Source organism: Pongo abelii, chromosome 2 (assembly GCF_028885655.2).
Source record: "Pongo abelii isolate AG06213 chromosome 2, NHGRI_mPonAbe1-v2.0_pri, whole genome shotgun sequence".
In the NCBI taxonomy this organism is placed as follows: Eukaryota; Metazoa; Chordata; class Mammalia; order Primates; family Hominidae; genus Pongo; species Pongo abelii.
The window spans coordinates 23,231,170-23,246,734 of NC_085928.1; the positions used below are offsets into that span (position 1 = coordinate 23,231,170).

The 15,565-nt window shown below is 34.9% G+C and overlaps 1 protein-coding gene across 18 annotated transcripts in view; it reads left to right on the forward strand.

Annotated features, from left to right (window-relative positions):
* The window catches only part of ZBTB20 (zinc finger and BTB domain containing 20), an 841,831-nt gene that overhangs the window by 252,251 nt on the left and 574,015 nt on the right, over positions 1-15,565 (forward strand). For 15 of the 18 annotated variants that reach the window (XR_010139138.1, XR_010139137.1, XM_024244272.3 and 12 more), the window contains one exon: positions 4,006-4,044. The exons of the other annotated variants lie outside the window; for them this stretch is intronic. The gene's annotated coding sequence lies outside the window, so the exon portion shown is untranslated. The remainder of the gene's footprint in view (positions 1-4,005; positions 4,045-15,565) is intronic. 18 annotated transcript variants of the gene reach the window in all.

Sequence of the window (15,565 nt, forward strand, 5' to 3'; positions counted from 1 at the left end):
TAGCGTGATGCCTCCAGCTTTGTTCTTTTGGCTTAGGATTGACTTGGCGATGTGGGCTCTTTTTTGGTTCCATATGAACTTTAAGGTACTTTTTGCAATTCTGTGAAGAAAGTCATTGGTACCTTGATGGGGATGGCATTGAATCTATAAATTACCTTGGGCAGTATGGCCATTTTCACGATATTGATTCTTCCTACCCATGAGCATGGAATGTTCTTGCATTTGTTTGTATCCTCTTTTATTTCATTGAGCAGTGGTTTGTAGTTCTCCTTGAAGAGGTCCTTCACGTCCCTTGTAAGTTGGATTCCTAAGTATTTTATTCTCTTTGAAGCAATTGTGAATGGGAGTTCACTCATGATTTGGCTCTCTGTTTGTCTGTTGTTGGTGTATAAGAATGCTTGTGATTTTTGTACATTGGTTTTGTATCCTGAGACTTTGCTGAAGTTGCTTATCAGCTTAAGGAGATTTTGGGCTGTATCAGCTTAAGGAGATTTTGGGCTGAGACAATGGGGTTTTCTAGATATACAATCATGCATCATCCTGATACCAAAGCCGGGCAGAGACACAACCAAAAAAGAGAATTTTAGACCAATATCCTTGATGAACATTGATGCAAAAATCCTCAATAAACTACTGGCAAACTGAATCCAGCAGCACATCAAAAAGCTTATCCACCATGATCAAGTGGGCTTCATCCCTGGGATGCAAGGCTGGTTCAATATACACAAATCAATAAATGTAATCCAGCATATAAACAGAACCAAAGACAAAAACCACATGATTATCTCAATAGATGCAGAAAAGGCCTTTGACAAAATTCAACAACCCTTCATGCTAAAAACTGTCAATAAATTAGGTATTGATGGGACGTATCTCAAAATAATAAGAGCTATCTATGACAAACCCACAGCCAATATCCTACTGAATGGGCAAAAACTGGAAGCATTCCCTTTGAAAACTGGCACAAGACAGGAATGCCCTCTCTCACCACTCCTATTCAACATAGTGTTGGAAGTTGTGGCCAGGGCAATCAGGCAGGAGAAGGAAATAAAGGGTATTCAATTAGGAAAAGAGGAAGTCAAATTGTCCCTGTTTACAGACAGAAAATTTAAATTGCTTAGGATCACAAAACTAAAGACGGGGAGCCAGAATTTGATTCCAGGTTTGTCTGATGGCAAAAGCTAAGTGCTTAACTACCACCCTACCTCATAACTCTACTGCTTCCCAGAACTCTGAGCCCCAGTCTATGGAACATTGATCACACAAATAGCTTCTTACTTTCTCTTAGTGTTTGTCACCACTTCACACAGGTTGACCCTATTGACCTCACATTGGAATCATCCTGCAGCACTGGCCTCAGAAGGGCATTGCTGATTATGTTTACAGGCCAGCAGGAAACAGAACTGCTATTGAGAGAATCTCTATGCTGAATCATTTTATCTGCATAACAAAAGTGGTTTGCTCTATCTTCTTTTCTTTCCCTGGTGGTGTTGTCATAACAATGTCTTTTAGCAGGATTAACCAGTAACTAACTTATTTGCTTTGGTTTCCAATAAATAACTGCAGCCTGTTAATAATTGTGCATGTGTTTTATGTGGCCTCAGAAAAACTGAGGCCATCTTACACATCTGCATTCCAGATTGGGTCACTATTCCTTCATACTTAATCTCCTATTATGTAACTGTCCATTAACAAAAAATAGATCACATAAGGAAAAAGTTAAATACTTAATTTGCTAGTGCATTAATACGTGATACTAATACACATGACTTTTTATTGTTACCTAAAGATAGGTGTTTGCTCAGAAATATAAAAAATAAACCTAGTGTATGTTTTCTTGCTTTAAAATGTACCAAATCTGTCACAAATGCTTTGAACTGTATTGTGTTTACATCTTTATGTGAGCTGTGTCTAAACATTTTTTAGTGTTTTTAAATTGTTAGCTCAGTGAGGGTAAGGTGTGTCCTAATTTATCTGTTAGTACGTTGCAATAGCAAACACAGCACCATGCAGGCAGTAGATGCTCACTGAATGTGATTGAATTAGTGAATAAGTTAGGCTCTACTAGGTTGAAGAGATTTGCAGTCCTAAATTATTCTTGCCATCATTTCACTCTGCATAATAAGTAAAGAAGTTTTACTAAGATGATTAAAAATGTGTTATTGAATTACTTGTGTAGATTCCAAAGCATTGGGCTAAAAAAGACCCTGGCTATGCCCCTTTGAGGAAGCAGTGAAGGTGTTTCTCACTGTAGGCACAGTTACTGGGTTTTATTTGTGACTGAATTAATTTATTTCTCTTAGGAAGGTTACATTTATGAATTCCATATAGCATTTTATAACTTTTTCCTTTTACCCCTACCCTGCCTACTATTATTTTTTCCTATTATAAAAGTCATGCTTATTGTAGAGAATTAACTATATATGAAAGTAAAAAGAAAAAATTAAAATCATCCAGTCTTATTATCCAGATATAATCACTCTTAATTCTTTGTTTTGTTCTTTGTTTTTTCTTATTCACATAATTTCATACTGTCCATGTAATTGGTACTCTACATGTTTATATAATATTTTAGCATCATAATACTATAAATTTGCATTTTTCCATAAAATTTAAAATATTCTTTAAAGTACCTTGTTAAATTTTGCCAAATATTCCTTTATATAGATGTGCTATGCTTTATTTAATCATTTTTCTATTAGATATTTAGGTTGCTTATAGTTTTTTACTATCATAAAAATTATCTTTTTTACATAAATTTCTGTTGGTTTTCTGTTATGTTTGATTCCTGGGACTAAAATTACTGAGTAAAAATATTGAACTTTGAGTTCTTGATACGTAGTACTCAGTAGGTTTCTAGAAAGTCTTTTGTAATCCACATTCCCATCAGAAGTATATGAAGATGCTGCTTTATTGAGCCATCATCAAAATTATTACCTCTATATACTTTTAAGCACTATTATAAAGTAGACTTACTGACTATAATGTGTTGCTGTCATCAACTGTGCTCAGAAGAACTATATAAATTAAACATGTCAGTTTGCTTTCAAAAAGAATTGTTTTTTTTTTTTTGAGATGGAGCCTCTCTCTCGTCACCCAGGCTGGAGTGCAATAGCGTAATCTCGGGCTAGTCTGGAACTCCTGACCTCAGGTGATCAGCTGACCTCAGCCTCCCATAGTGCTGGGATTACAGGCATGAGCCACCACTCCTGACTAGAACTAGGAAATATTTTTAAGAGTACCAGTAGTTCCCAGGCTGTATGTACAATACAGTTTCCACCTAAATCCAAATGTTTTTCAGGTCTAATTGTAAACTGCTACTTTTGTTTAATGTGGACTTACATAGTCTTCTGTATCAATACCTACTTCGCTGGCAGTTTTGTCAAAGTGTGTTGGGTTGAGGCATTTTGCATTATATCCGATGTGGTGTTAGCATTCCTTCTTGTAGCAATCAATTTCATTTCTATTTGCTGTTGTAACTCAAAGTTAACGAACATTCAAAGTTTACTTTCATTTATTCATGCATTTTTTTGTGGACTGCTCCACAAAAGCACCTTTCTTCCTCAACAACATTCTATCCAAACTGAGTGCAGATGAATCTGAGTAGTTTCATTTTAGAGAGCAGCAGTCATATTTGTATTAGGAAGGCAATAGTCTTGGAAGAATACCAAAAAAAAAATCATTTTAAAGTGTTTGCCTCGTCCTCTAGTGAAAGCATTTTCGTTTCAGAGGCCATTGTGAGTCAGAGTCCCTTGCTAGTGCTTATGATACACTGCTAAGGGACTCTGTGTGTGTGTGTGTATGTATATGCATGTGTGTATATATATATATATATATATTCAGATATATGAAATATCCTATAGGGAAAATATTGATAAAAAATAATTTGCCTCTTTATGCACTGAAACTTTTCCTGCTTCTCTGCAGGAATTGTTGCAACATAAATACTGGTTCCAACTTAGTAAATTAATTTTACTTTTATGATATATTTCTTTTACATTTCAGAATTGATAAATTGCAAGTTTGTGCCCCATAGCTGCACAGGTATGTATATGAATTACCTATAACTATGTAAATCTATTTATTAACTAACAAGTTATAATATTTTTATGTATTAAAATTGCTTATAGATTTCATAATGTAAAAATGTTAATTATTGATTACTTACAGATATTGACAGCTTCAAAGGATAGTACATTTTATACATACATTTTATTTTATTCTATTGTAAGAATCAGGTAAACATTTCTAAGATTTGATAAGGCAAATAATTTTAATTATAAAGCATTCATCTGGTGAAGAGATTATTTTATGGAATTGTACTATTAAAGTGAATGGTGATGTCGAGTCAGACCATTGCAAAACCACAGTTTTGACATTATTGTTTTATTTAAACTTTTTTTTTTTTTTTTTTTTTTTTTGCTGCTTTTGAGTTTATTTTCTGTGATGGTTGCTTTAGGTATGGAGTGGTTGCAGATGTACTGTCTGCTCCACTGTCTCAAGCACTAGACGAATGGGAAAAAAAAAAAATGTTTGCACCTGTTTAAAATCTCAACCATGCAGTGTTGTGGTTCCTGGGCAACAGGCAGGAATTCTCAAAAGCTTGGTTGCACCTGCTCAATTGTTGCTTGCAGCTGTGCCATATGAGTGAGAGCACAGAGAAGCTTGTTAGCAGTGTGCTTGTGCTCTTACGTATTTTGTGTACTCTGACTCTGAAAGATTCTTACTTGATGTAGACCTTGAACTGTTACATTGGTTTATTCTAAAACTCACTGGTTTTAGCTTCTAAATATTTTCTTTAAATCCTCTGTTATGACTCAAATATTTTTTTTTAGTAGCTGTTGACTGCCCTAGATAATGTGTATGCCAACTTCTCAAAAGAATACCTGGGAGGGTAGATCTCTTCAGATAACTGGGTTGATAATAATTTTTGTCCTGGTAGAGACATTTTGTGTTTGGCTCAATTTCACCGTGTTGGCAGCCCCACTGTGTGAGGCTGGATGTAGTTATTGATCCATTTAGCTGAACAGATTTGAAAGCATTTGGCTATTAGTGGACACATGGGGCATATTCAGAAAATTTAAGTGTATATTGTAAGATAATTTCTTAATTTGTGCATGTGTTTCTGTTGCTGTTGGGGTAGAAGTGAGAGAGAAAAAAAGTGAAGATTAAATAGTAATTCTAAAAGAGGGGCTAAAATCCAGATGTAGATTTTATGGAATATTATTTTTTAATTTAACAAATGCTAGATGCTTGGTGTTTTTTCACAAATGTTACTGGTAATGATATTAAATTTATTTTGGTTATGGCTTTGTATGTTTTCTGAAAGATATCTATAGTTTTGATATAGACAAGCTATTATAGATTGCATATTTTACTAATAGGTAAAGTTCTATAAATGCAATAAAAAGCTGCAACTCAATATTAAAGATAACTAATTTATTCAGTAGGCTGAAATTTCTAATATTGAAAACATTCAAATGACTTGCATTACTCTCCTTAATGTATTTTAAATGCTGAGGAGTTTCCGTCGGTATTTAGTAACATAAATCTGAAGTCTTAGAGTTGGTGTATCTTTTCCTTTTATTGGCCCATTTGGAATCCTTTTTTGTATTTTTAACAAATAACTTTGGTATGAATTTAACCTCCTTGGAAGTAGGAAACACAGTACAAAGGTAAGTAGAGGATTGCCACAGCCTCTTATACAATGCCTTGTACATAGTAGTTGATCAGTAAATGTTGAATGAATGCATTTATGAATAAAACATTTTTGGAGTTGTATTAGAAATAGAGGGATTGTGTCCTAAAATCTTATTACTTGTTATACAGTTTAGGTGAGTCTTGATGAACTTACTTTAGTTCTCATACTGCCAGTTACATAGATATGAGAATACTGATAAATTCTGTCCTTAAAATGAGAAATTAATGTATAAGAATTGATCCTCTTTGACTATTTTAATGAAGAATTGAAATAACACTATTTGCAATATGCTTTAAACTAACTTTTACTTACTACAAGAAGTCTGTATGTTATTCCCATTATACACATAAGGCTGAGGCATTAATGGCTAAGTTACTTGTCACCTTGGAAATACTTTGCAGCATATAAATAAACAAATCTTCTATGTTATATGGTTAATGCCTCATCTTTCCTGAGCACTGACTTATGCTCTCTCCCTCCCTATCTCTATCTCACTAAAACACAAAAATAAAATGTGTGTTTAATTCCTTTGGGTCAGTTAAGATCAGAATATTAAAAAATCTGTAATTATTTTTCTAAGCAAAAGTAATGGGCCCTGTGTTTACTGTATACATATTTATAATTATGGTCTCTATGACTCACTAAATTTTAACTATAAATAGAGGTAAAGCCAAGCAAGAGTAGAGTCAAAATAGAGCAATTAAGACTTGCTTTAGATAGATCATTCTAATGTTCCGTTTTGTGTGGCATAAGCCTGTCACGTAAGATTGGCACAGTTTACATCATAAGCCAGTATCTATTGCATTAAAACCTTTTGTTTAGGCTTCTCAAATTTTAGTACCACTGGTTTATGACACATGTACTTTTAGGCATGGAACTACCTTTCCTCTGGGAACAGTTTTTCTTTTACCTCAGTTCACACCAGTGTGCAAGAGGCCAGTATCAAGGACATCAGTTTTTTCCAGTGAACCTTAGTGTGGTAGATTGAACTCTCTCTGTTAGTCTCAATATTAGAAATGAAGAGATGAGCCAAGAATATATATTTGCTAGAATATTAATCATTAAACTAGACAGATATTAGCAGCTTTTTGAGGGTTCTGTGTCAGGAATTAGCCTGGAATCTCCAAGAGGGAGGAATTCCTATGCCCTAGGATTCCTGAGCATTATTGCAGGTTCCCCTGCGATTTCAGGGTTAAGGAAATAAAGAAAGAAATTTTTGAGAACATAGCATGACTAGATATAATTTCTTTTTTCCCCCTTCTTTCCCTCTCTCCTTTCCTCATTTCCTTTTATTCTGCATGGTGAATGTATGTCTGCTGTTTGCTAGAAATTGTGCTAGGCTAGATGAATACAACAAAATCTTTGTTCTCAAGAGGATACAGGCTAGTGAGAGACAAAGATATATCAATAGAGTTCTTTTTGACTTCACCACTTATTATTAGTATGGTCTTAATCAAGTTACCTAATCTTTCTGTTCCCTTGTTTACTCATTTGTAAAACTGGGAAAATAATAGTATCTGTTGTCTGAGAGTTAATAACACACTACATGTAAGATTCTTAGTCCACTGGTAGGCACATAGCAAGTACTGAAGAAATCTTAGCTGTACTACTGTCATTTCTATCACTACCAGTTCCACCACCATCACCACTACTGCAGTTTAGACTCTGAAAAAAGAACATGTAATTGCCTGGGAGCAGGGATCCTGGTTGGGCATTATCACATAGATTGTACTCAAAGGTTCTATACAAAGTTACCTCTGCCTCCCTGGCCTTAGAAGATATTATAAAAATCATGAGGCAATGTACTGAATCTAAAAGACCTTCATGTGATATTTTTATTATTTTCCCCCAATTTTTGTATTCGGGAAAAATACACATAACATGAAGTTTACTATCTTAACTATTTTTTGGTATACAGTTCAATGGTATTAAATACATTTATAATGCTTGCACAGCCGTCACCACAATACATCTGTATATAACACTTTCATATTGTAAAACTAAAATACTATACCCATTAAAATATAACTTCCCATTTCCCTCTGCACTCCCACCCCCAGCCTCTGGCAGCCACCATTCTAGTGTCTGTCTCTGTCATTTTGACTTCTCTGTGTAGTCATATAAGTGGAATCATATAGTATTTCTTTTCTCATGTTTGGCTTATTTCACTTAGTGTAATGTCCTCAGCATTCATCCATGTGGTAGTACATGTCAGCATTTCGTTGTTTTTATGGCTGAATAATAATTAATTGCATGTATATACCACATTTTGCCTGTCCATTCATTCATCAGTGGACACTTGGATTGCTTCCATGTTTTAATTATTATGAACAATTTGGCTATGAATATAGGTGTACAACTATCTCTTTGAGAACCTGCTTTGAATGCTTTTGAGTATATACCCAGAAGTGGAATTGCTAGATTGTATGGTAATTCCATTTTCATGTGTTCTTATAATAAAGATTAATTTCATTTAAATTGAATAAAGCCTTTTAGGTTGTGTTTGTGAATAGCATTGATTTTCTCATAAGGAGAATAAGTTGAGTTAGGTTTAGCAAGAACACATCTACTGCTTATGTGAGTTCAAATGCTTTCAACACGCCTGTGAATACCTTAAATAAATCAGCATTTTGGAACCCAGTGATGCACTTAGGATATCTGGATTGTAAATCTCATGCTTGAGTTTGAATTTAGGAGCTTTGGATTCCCTCCCACTGACCTTTACCAAAAGTCTAGCTCCATTATTCAGTAGCTGTACTAAGCCTCAAGCTTTCCTATGTATAGTATGGTGGTAACAACACCTACCTTTTTAATGGTGGATATGTGGATTAAAGTAAATTAGGTATACAAAATACTTTATTTTGTGCACCACTACCACCTATGTATTATTGCATAGTAGTCTCTATGTATTATTTTTTCCTCTCTTCTCTTGACAAAATATAAAAATTTTTATAATGAGTAGTATAGGAATTTCAAGGAAGTGTGGGACACATACATTAAGAAAGTTAACTTTGGTCCAATTATGGCTCTTGTGATATCTGTTGCTTATCTCAGTTCAACATAATTAGACTCATAATTTCTAACTACACATGCTACATTTCTATAGAAGGCTAGGGCTGTTTAAAGAAAAACTTAAGATGGGGATGCTCACATTCACTTCAATGTCTGTTGATTATGGAGGTGTGTCTTGCAATAGAAAGCCTGTTGACACAACCCAGAGAACTCTCATCCCTCTTCTTGAGTCAGATACCCTTAAAAGCAGTCCCTTGCAAACGACGAAGAACGCATGCTTGATGAGTTACTTTCACATGCATCAAAATGACTTAAAAGTGGTCCTGTTGGTAATCTAAACCGCCTCAGGTTTAGTGAGCATAGTTGTCAGTGCATAAATCGCTATGTAAGGTTTTATTTTTTCTTGAGAAGGAAATTAGTGTGGTAAGATTTTCTGATTTCCTTCTATGCAAACTCAACAGTAGAAAAGTGGATTTATGAATTTATATGTATGATTTTCTCTTAATTATCTTTAATAATAACTAGATGATCTTAATTATAGTAAACCATTTTCCTCTGCCAGGCTGTTTATATTGCAGCAGTATCTTCTTGAACAGCAATTAGAAAAGGATTCTTTTAAAATAATGAAAACATCACTAGATAATATATATAGAATTGATTATTACTCACCAGAGGTAATACAGACCTGCCTAATATCAAATGTATAGTTTCGACCATGATGAATCAAGGTAAATATTGATGATTAATGGAATTTTTATTTAGTTGGGAATATTACAAAGGACCACAAACTTGGTGGCTTAAACAGAAATTTGTTTTCTCACAGTTCAGAAGTCTGAAATCAAGGTTTATTAGCCAGGTTGGTTCTTCTGAAGGCTGTGAGGGAAGGATCTGTTCCAGCCTTTCTCCTTGACATATAGATGGCCATCTCCTTCCTATGTCTGTCCATGTTGTCTTCCCTCTATAAGTATCTGTCTCTCCCAGGTTTCTCTCCTTTCATAAGGACATCAGTCATATTGAATTCAGGCCCACCCTAATTGTGCTATTTTAACTCGATTACCTCTTTAGAGACCTATGTCCAAGTAAGATCACATCTGGAAGTACTTGGGGTTAGAACTCCAACACATGTTTTTTTTTGGAGGGGTTGGGGAACAAAATTTAGTTCATCGTAACTGGGTTAATGATAGTTAACATTTATTGGTGACTTTCATGTTCCAGATGCTATATATATACATATGCACATTTATGTGAGTGTATATATATATATATGCATGCATGTATATATAGATATGTAATATCCAATATATGTGTGCATATATGTTTTATGATCCTTGCAACAGCGCTATGAGGAAGATGTTATTTCCCCCATTTTGCAGGTGAGAAAACAAAATGTCGGAGAGGATAAGCAATTTGTCCAAAGTCATATAGCTTGTAAATATTCAATGCTGGTATTTGAACCTAGCATCCCATGCTGCATTTTAAATGGATAAACCTGGTAACAACTCAGTCAAAAGCCCAAAGATACTTTGAACATTTAAGGTTTTTGTGTTTTGTTGTTGTTGTTGTCATTAGGACTTGTGTCAAGGGACATTTCATCTATCAAAAATGGCACATAAATGCCTAATCACTGACTGCCGACGTGTTTACTCCTGAATTTTTCCTGACAATTGTCTTTGAAGGCTTAGTGTTTTAGCGCTCCTGAACCTGATAAAGCTTTTGGACAGGATGGAATCTGAACATAGACTGCAAGGGCTGATTCTGGCCCCCATTTGTATGGATGGCACTGAGAGACAAGTCATGCCCAGAGTCTGCTACTCAGCACATGTGCTTTCTACTCTCCTTTTCTCTCACTCCCTCCCCTTCCTCATCTTTATTTTTTCACTATTTACCGGGTAGCTTGTGATTTTTTTCTTTTATCCAATCTTTGCCATAAGTGATAAACATCGAAAGGAGATGGAGTGAAGAGTCACAAAATTGGGAACATTTCTGCTTACATGAAAGCCAGTTCACTTGTAGGTATGTTCTATATCCTGGCCACAGGCTTATTGTTATTCACACTAAAGAGCAAGGCACATCGTGTACCTTACATAAGTTTCCCAACTTACCAATGAAAACAGTTTGTTTCTCACTTTGAAGTTTTAAAGCAGAACTTGTTCATGACCCACTTTCACTAATAATTCTCTTAAGTAACCCTTGTACTCATTTAAAGATTTTTTTTCCACCCACTGTCTGTCTAGCCTGGTTTAAAATTTTTATATATGTACTTTTAAAAAATTGATTAGCTGGAGCGCTGCCCATTCCTCTGTGCTGTATAATAAGGATTTTAAAACTGCACACTGAATTCTGTATAGTGTAATTAAAACTGACCCACATTTGGACCTGAGTACACCAGGACTTAGCCAAACTTGCCATGAGCTGAGTTCTGGTGGCAGATGGGAACTAATGAGGACACACTCCACTCCAGAATTTCCCAGCTGCTTGGCCCCTTTTTGTACAAACAAGGTTTGGAGCGAAGTCCGGATCCCAAGAGCATGTTCTGTAAATGTGCTGTACCCAATGATTTGAGAAATGTTCTCACAAAATTGGGCTGTTTCAAGGTATCCATAAGGCCTCAGTGACTTTCAGATTTAAATTCAAAGAGGCCTTTTGTGCTTTCTACAACCAATTTTTAATTTTAAAGTGAATAAAACATCGCATTCCCCCATCTTTTCTCTTATGCCTGGTGATGGAATGATCACTTTATATCACAACCTGGAAATTTGCAGGTCATTATCTCAGAGACAGTTGTACATCAGGATAGACAAAGTCTCCTTGCAACCTATAGATCTCTTCAACTAGTTTGATGTCCTGGGACTATTCAGGCAGATGTAATTGAATCAGTTTGAAGCAGCTGTAGCTGGCATGTGGTCTCTCAGATTGCTAGCACCTGCTTGTTTTTTTGCAACTCACTAGAGTGAGAGAAGTGCCAAAACCAGCATTGGTCTTGGAGCAGATAAAGCACTCCAGATCTTATAACCCATTCCCTTTCCAACCTAGCCACATCATCACTGGTGCCAAAATTAATAAAATCCCTTTTCATGATTAGGTCTGAGGTATACTTTTACTTCTCATTCTTCTCCGTATTCAGATCCTGACAGTACTGACCATGCAAATCCAAAGAATTAAGGGAGTATAATGGTGATCAGGTGGCTTTGGGGCTCTCTTATCATTAGACAACTGGGTAGCCTGTGGTTTGCAGAATCATTTAAATGAATGCACCAAATTCATTTGCTGTTCCAGCACAGTCTTATTGGCACAGAGAATAAGCAGTTAATGTATAAGAAACTGTGAGCTGTTATGGAATATGATGAATACACTTCCTTAGCAAGAGGGAATGTAAAATGGAGCTATCTCTCTAACGTAAGGTCTAAACTAACCGCCGTGGATTTCTTCAACACTTGCTATATGCAGGAAAATGAAGTAAACTAAAAGAGAGGTACAAATTTTAGGACATAATAAGTATGTAAAATATATTTTGAAATACACAGATTTGGATATTTTTTTTTTTTGGAGACAGAGTCTCGCTCTGTCGCCCAAGCTGGAGTGCAGTGACGCAATCTCGGCTCACTGCAACCTCCACTTCCTGGGTTCAAACAATTCTCCTGCCTCAGCCTTCTGAGTAGCTGGGACTACAGGCGCCTGCCACCACACCCGGCTAATTTTTTGTATTTTAGTAGAGACGAGGTTTCACTGTGTTGCCCAGGCTCATCTCAAACTCCTGAGCTCAGGCAATCCACCCTCCTGGGCCTCCCAAAGTGTTAGGATTACAGGCGTGAGCCCCCACGCCTGGCTGGATTTTTTAAAAATGTTTAAACTCATTTAAAAAGTAGTTATCTTCTCTTTGTTTCATTTTATTATTTGGCAGGTATGTATTTATCATTAAGTGTTATCAATATCCTAATGCTGAATTTGTATCTGGTCATGATAAAGACAACATATTTACTTACATTTTATAGCTTATGTTACAAAGTTTTTCTAAAATGGGTTTAATATTGATAACATTTTGAGAGAAGCTATGATATAAATGGAATTCACAAATAATAGTAATAAGAGTGAATTCTAAAATGGTAATTTATTGTCATCAGCAGATGCCTGTGTTGCAAGGCATGACTACATGCTGTGAGCATAGAGAAGTATTACATGCAAGAATCTTATGATACTTGAGGAGACATGATACGGGTTTTTTAAAAAATAAAATAAGGCACTCTCAGTGTCAAATTGCATGCTTAGACCTGGATTTGTTGTAAAATAAATGCTGTGTGTTTTTTTTTAAGTTAGGCAGTCTAGTTATGAAGTCAATGTTCTGAATTCAGCATCCCCTGTCTCCCCTTCACTGTCCATGAAACAACACTAATCCATTATGGCTGTCTCTGTCACTACACCAAAACTTGACCTCAGAGTCCCTCTGAAGACAATACTTTAGACAACCATTACCAATTGCTGGAAGTTTCATGTAATAGGAAACCCATTTGCCATTGTTGAAAAAAAATCATTAAGTGCTAAAGATATTTAGTGGAGGCAGAGATCTCTGTGAACTGCTGGGAAGAGGCTGAACTTAAGCTGGGCCTTGAAAAAAACATGAAGCATAGGACATAAGGAAATAGAAAGGAGAACATCAAGCATTGCCAAGCTAAGTAATGGGTACAAGTGAGTTAAGATTGGAATTATATGGCATAGTCAAAGATAACGAATAGACCTCAGGTGTAAATAAATAAGTGGTTATGTAATTATTAGTTTAATGTTTTTCTCCTCTGCCAGACTGTAAACTCTGTGAAATGTGATAATATTATTTTTCTTCTTTTTTATTATACTTTAAGTTCTAGGGTACATGTGCACAATGTGCAGCATATGCCATGTTGGTGTGCTGCATCCCTTAACTTGTCATTTACATTAAGTATATCTCCTAATGCAATCCCTCCCCCCTCTCCCCACCCCACGACAGGCCCGGTGTATGATGTTCCCCACCCTGTGTCCAAGTGTTCTCATTGTTCAATTCCCACCTATGAGTGAGGACATGCGGTGTTTTGTTTTCTGTCCTTGTGACAGTTTGCTCAGAATGATGGTTTCTAGCTTCATCCATGTCCCTACACTACTCAGACCATCCTATCCGAATTAGATCTCCCATGTGTCTCTGTAGGTTCTTATTGTTTTTATTCATATACTCAATTTACTTCACAGTTTTGAGTGCAGATTATCACTGCCAAGATTCTGTATGAGGAATATAGGGGAACTCAAAAAAGATTTTGTTCTTTTTAAATTTATTGAAGAACAATAATTTTTTAAGAAGCTGATTTTTATTTTTATAAATACTGTGGTGCTTTCAACACTGGCTTGGAGGAATTTCTATTTTAACTGCAGTATTTAAGAATTTTACTGTTAATACATATCTGTGGTTTCAGGGAATAAAGAGACAATATAATAGAGTAGAAAGAGTACAGGGTTTAGAAATAGAAGAGAGGGATTTAAGTTTCTCTGTTATCACTTATTGGCTATGAGATATAGGCAGCCCTTCGTGTGCTTTTATGCTCAGTTTCCTCATCTGTAAATTAGAGATGACAACATACCAAAGCACTTGAAAATTAAAAACATCTCTTCTTCTTCCTCCTCTCATTAATCATCATAATCATAATGCTGTTCTGAAACCATGTAATAAAATATGGTCTTCTGTATAGATCCTTTTTTTTCTACCACTTATTATTTGCTCTAGCTATTGCAGATTTACTCTACACCTTGAGTAGAGCATTGTACTAATCTAAAAAGAAGCAAGAATTCCAGAAACACCCTATAACCTAGTCATGGCTAATATTTACTGTTGGGTTATTTGCACCTCAATCATTGCACCTCTGTCATTTGTAATATAACTGCTTAATATTAATAATTTATATATTAAAAGTAAATGTTTTATACCAATCCCAAACAGTGCCTTTTTATGATTTATTTTTTATTCACTCATTCATTTAATGCAAATTAGTGTAGCTACTGACACAAATGTATTCACTTTCTACCTGATTATATAGGAATACCCTAATTATCTATATTCACATCTTATTGAACTTATAAAGTGTTAGGAGACCAGTGTCTGAGAAAAAAGTCAAATGTAAATAGATTCATCTCTGAGTTGTAAGAACCTTTTGTTCCCACCTTTAGAAAATTTGGTGACTAATTAATTACTAATAGTAATTAGTGCACACCTCTTAAATTAAAAAACCAAAAGAAAAAGAATTTAATATTGCAGTTTCCTAGGACGTTAATGTTTTCATTCTTTCCTGCTTTAAACATGTAATATCTAATAGTTAATATCTGCATGTATCATCCTTATGGTTTTGAGAGTCTTTAAGGGAAATTATGAATACAACTTCTATTTTCCTAAATGAAAGTATTTCTGTGCATTAGGGTAAAAATGTGTGAATAGATATTTCACACGTTCATATTTGTGTAAAATATATTTTCAAAATATATTTCTTAAGCTATTTAAAAATATAGTTTTAAAAGTATTTGAACTTTTTACACTATATTTCATTCTTATATTTTGTTAAGCATACCAAAAGAAGATTATACCACAGGTTATGACTTTTTAAAAGTAAAAAAATTAAATAAGGTAGGACTATCTGAAATTTAAGATTTAAGTGTAAGTACATAACAATATGCACAGAAAATAGAGATATTGAAAATTAACTAAAATGTTGCTTTTACAATGGCTTAAATTTGTGTAGCAAATAGGATAGCTGAGTTTAGTATTACTTAAGAAATGGTTAATTTTGTATATCAGGGGACAATTTAAACATAATCTTTAATCATGCTTGTCTGATGCCTCAA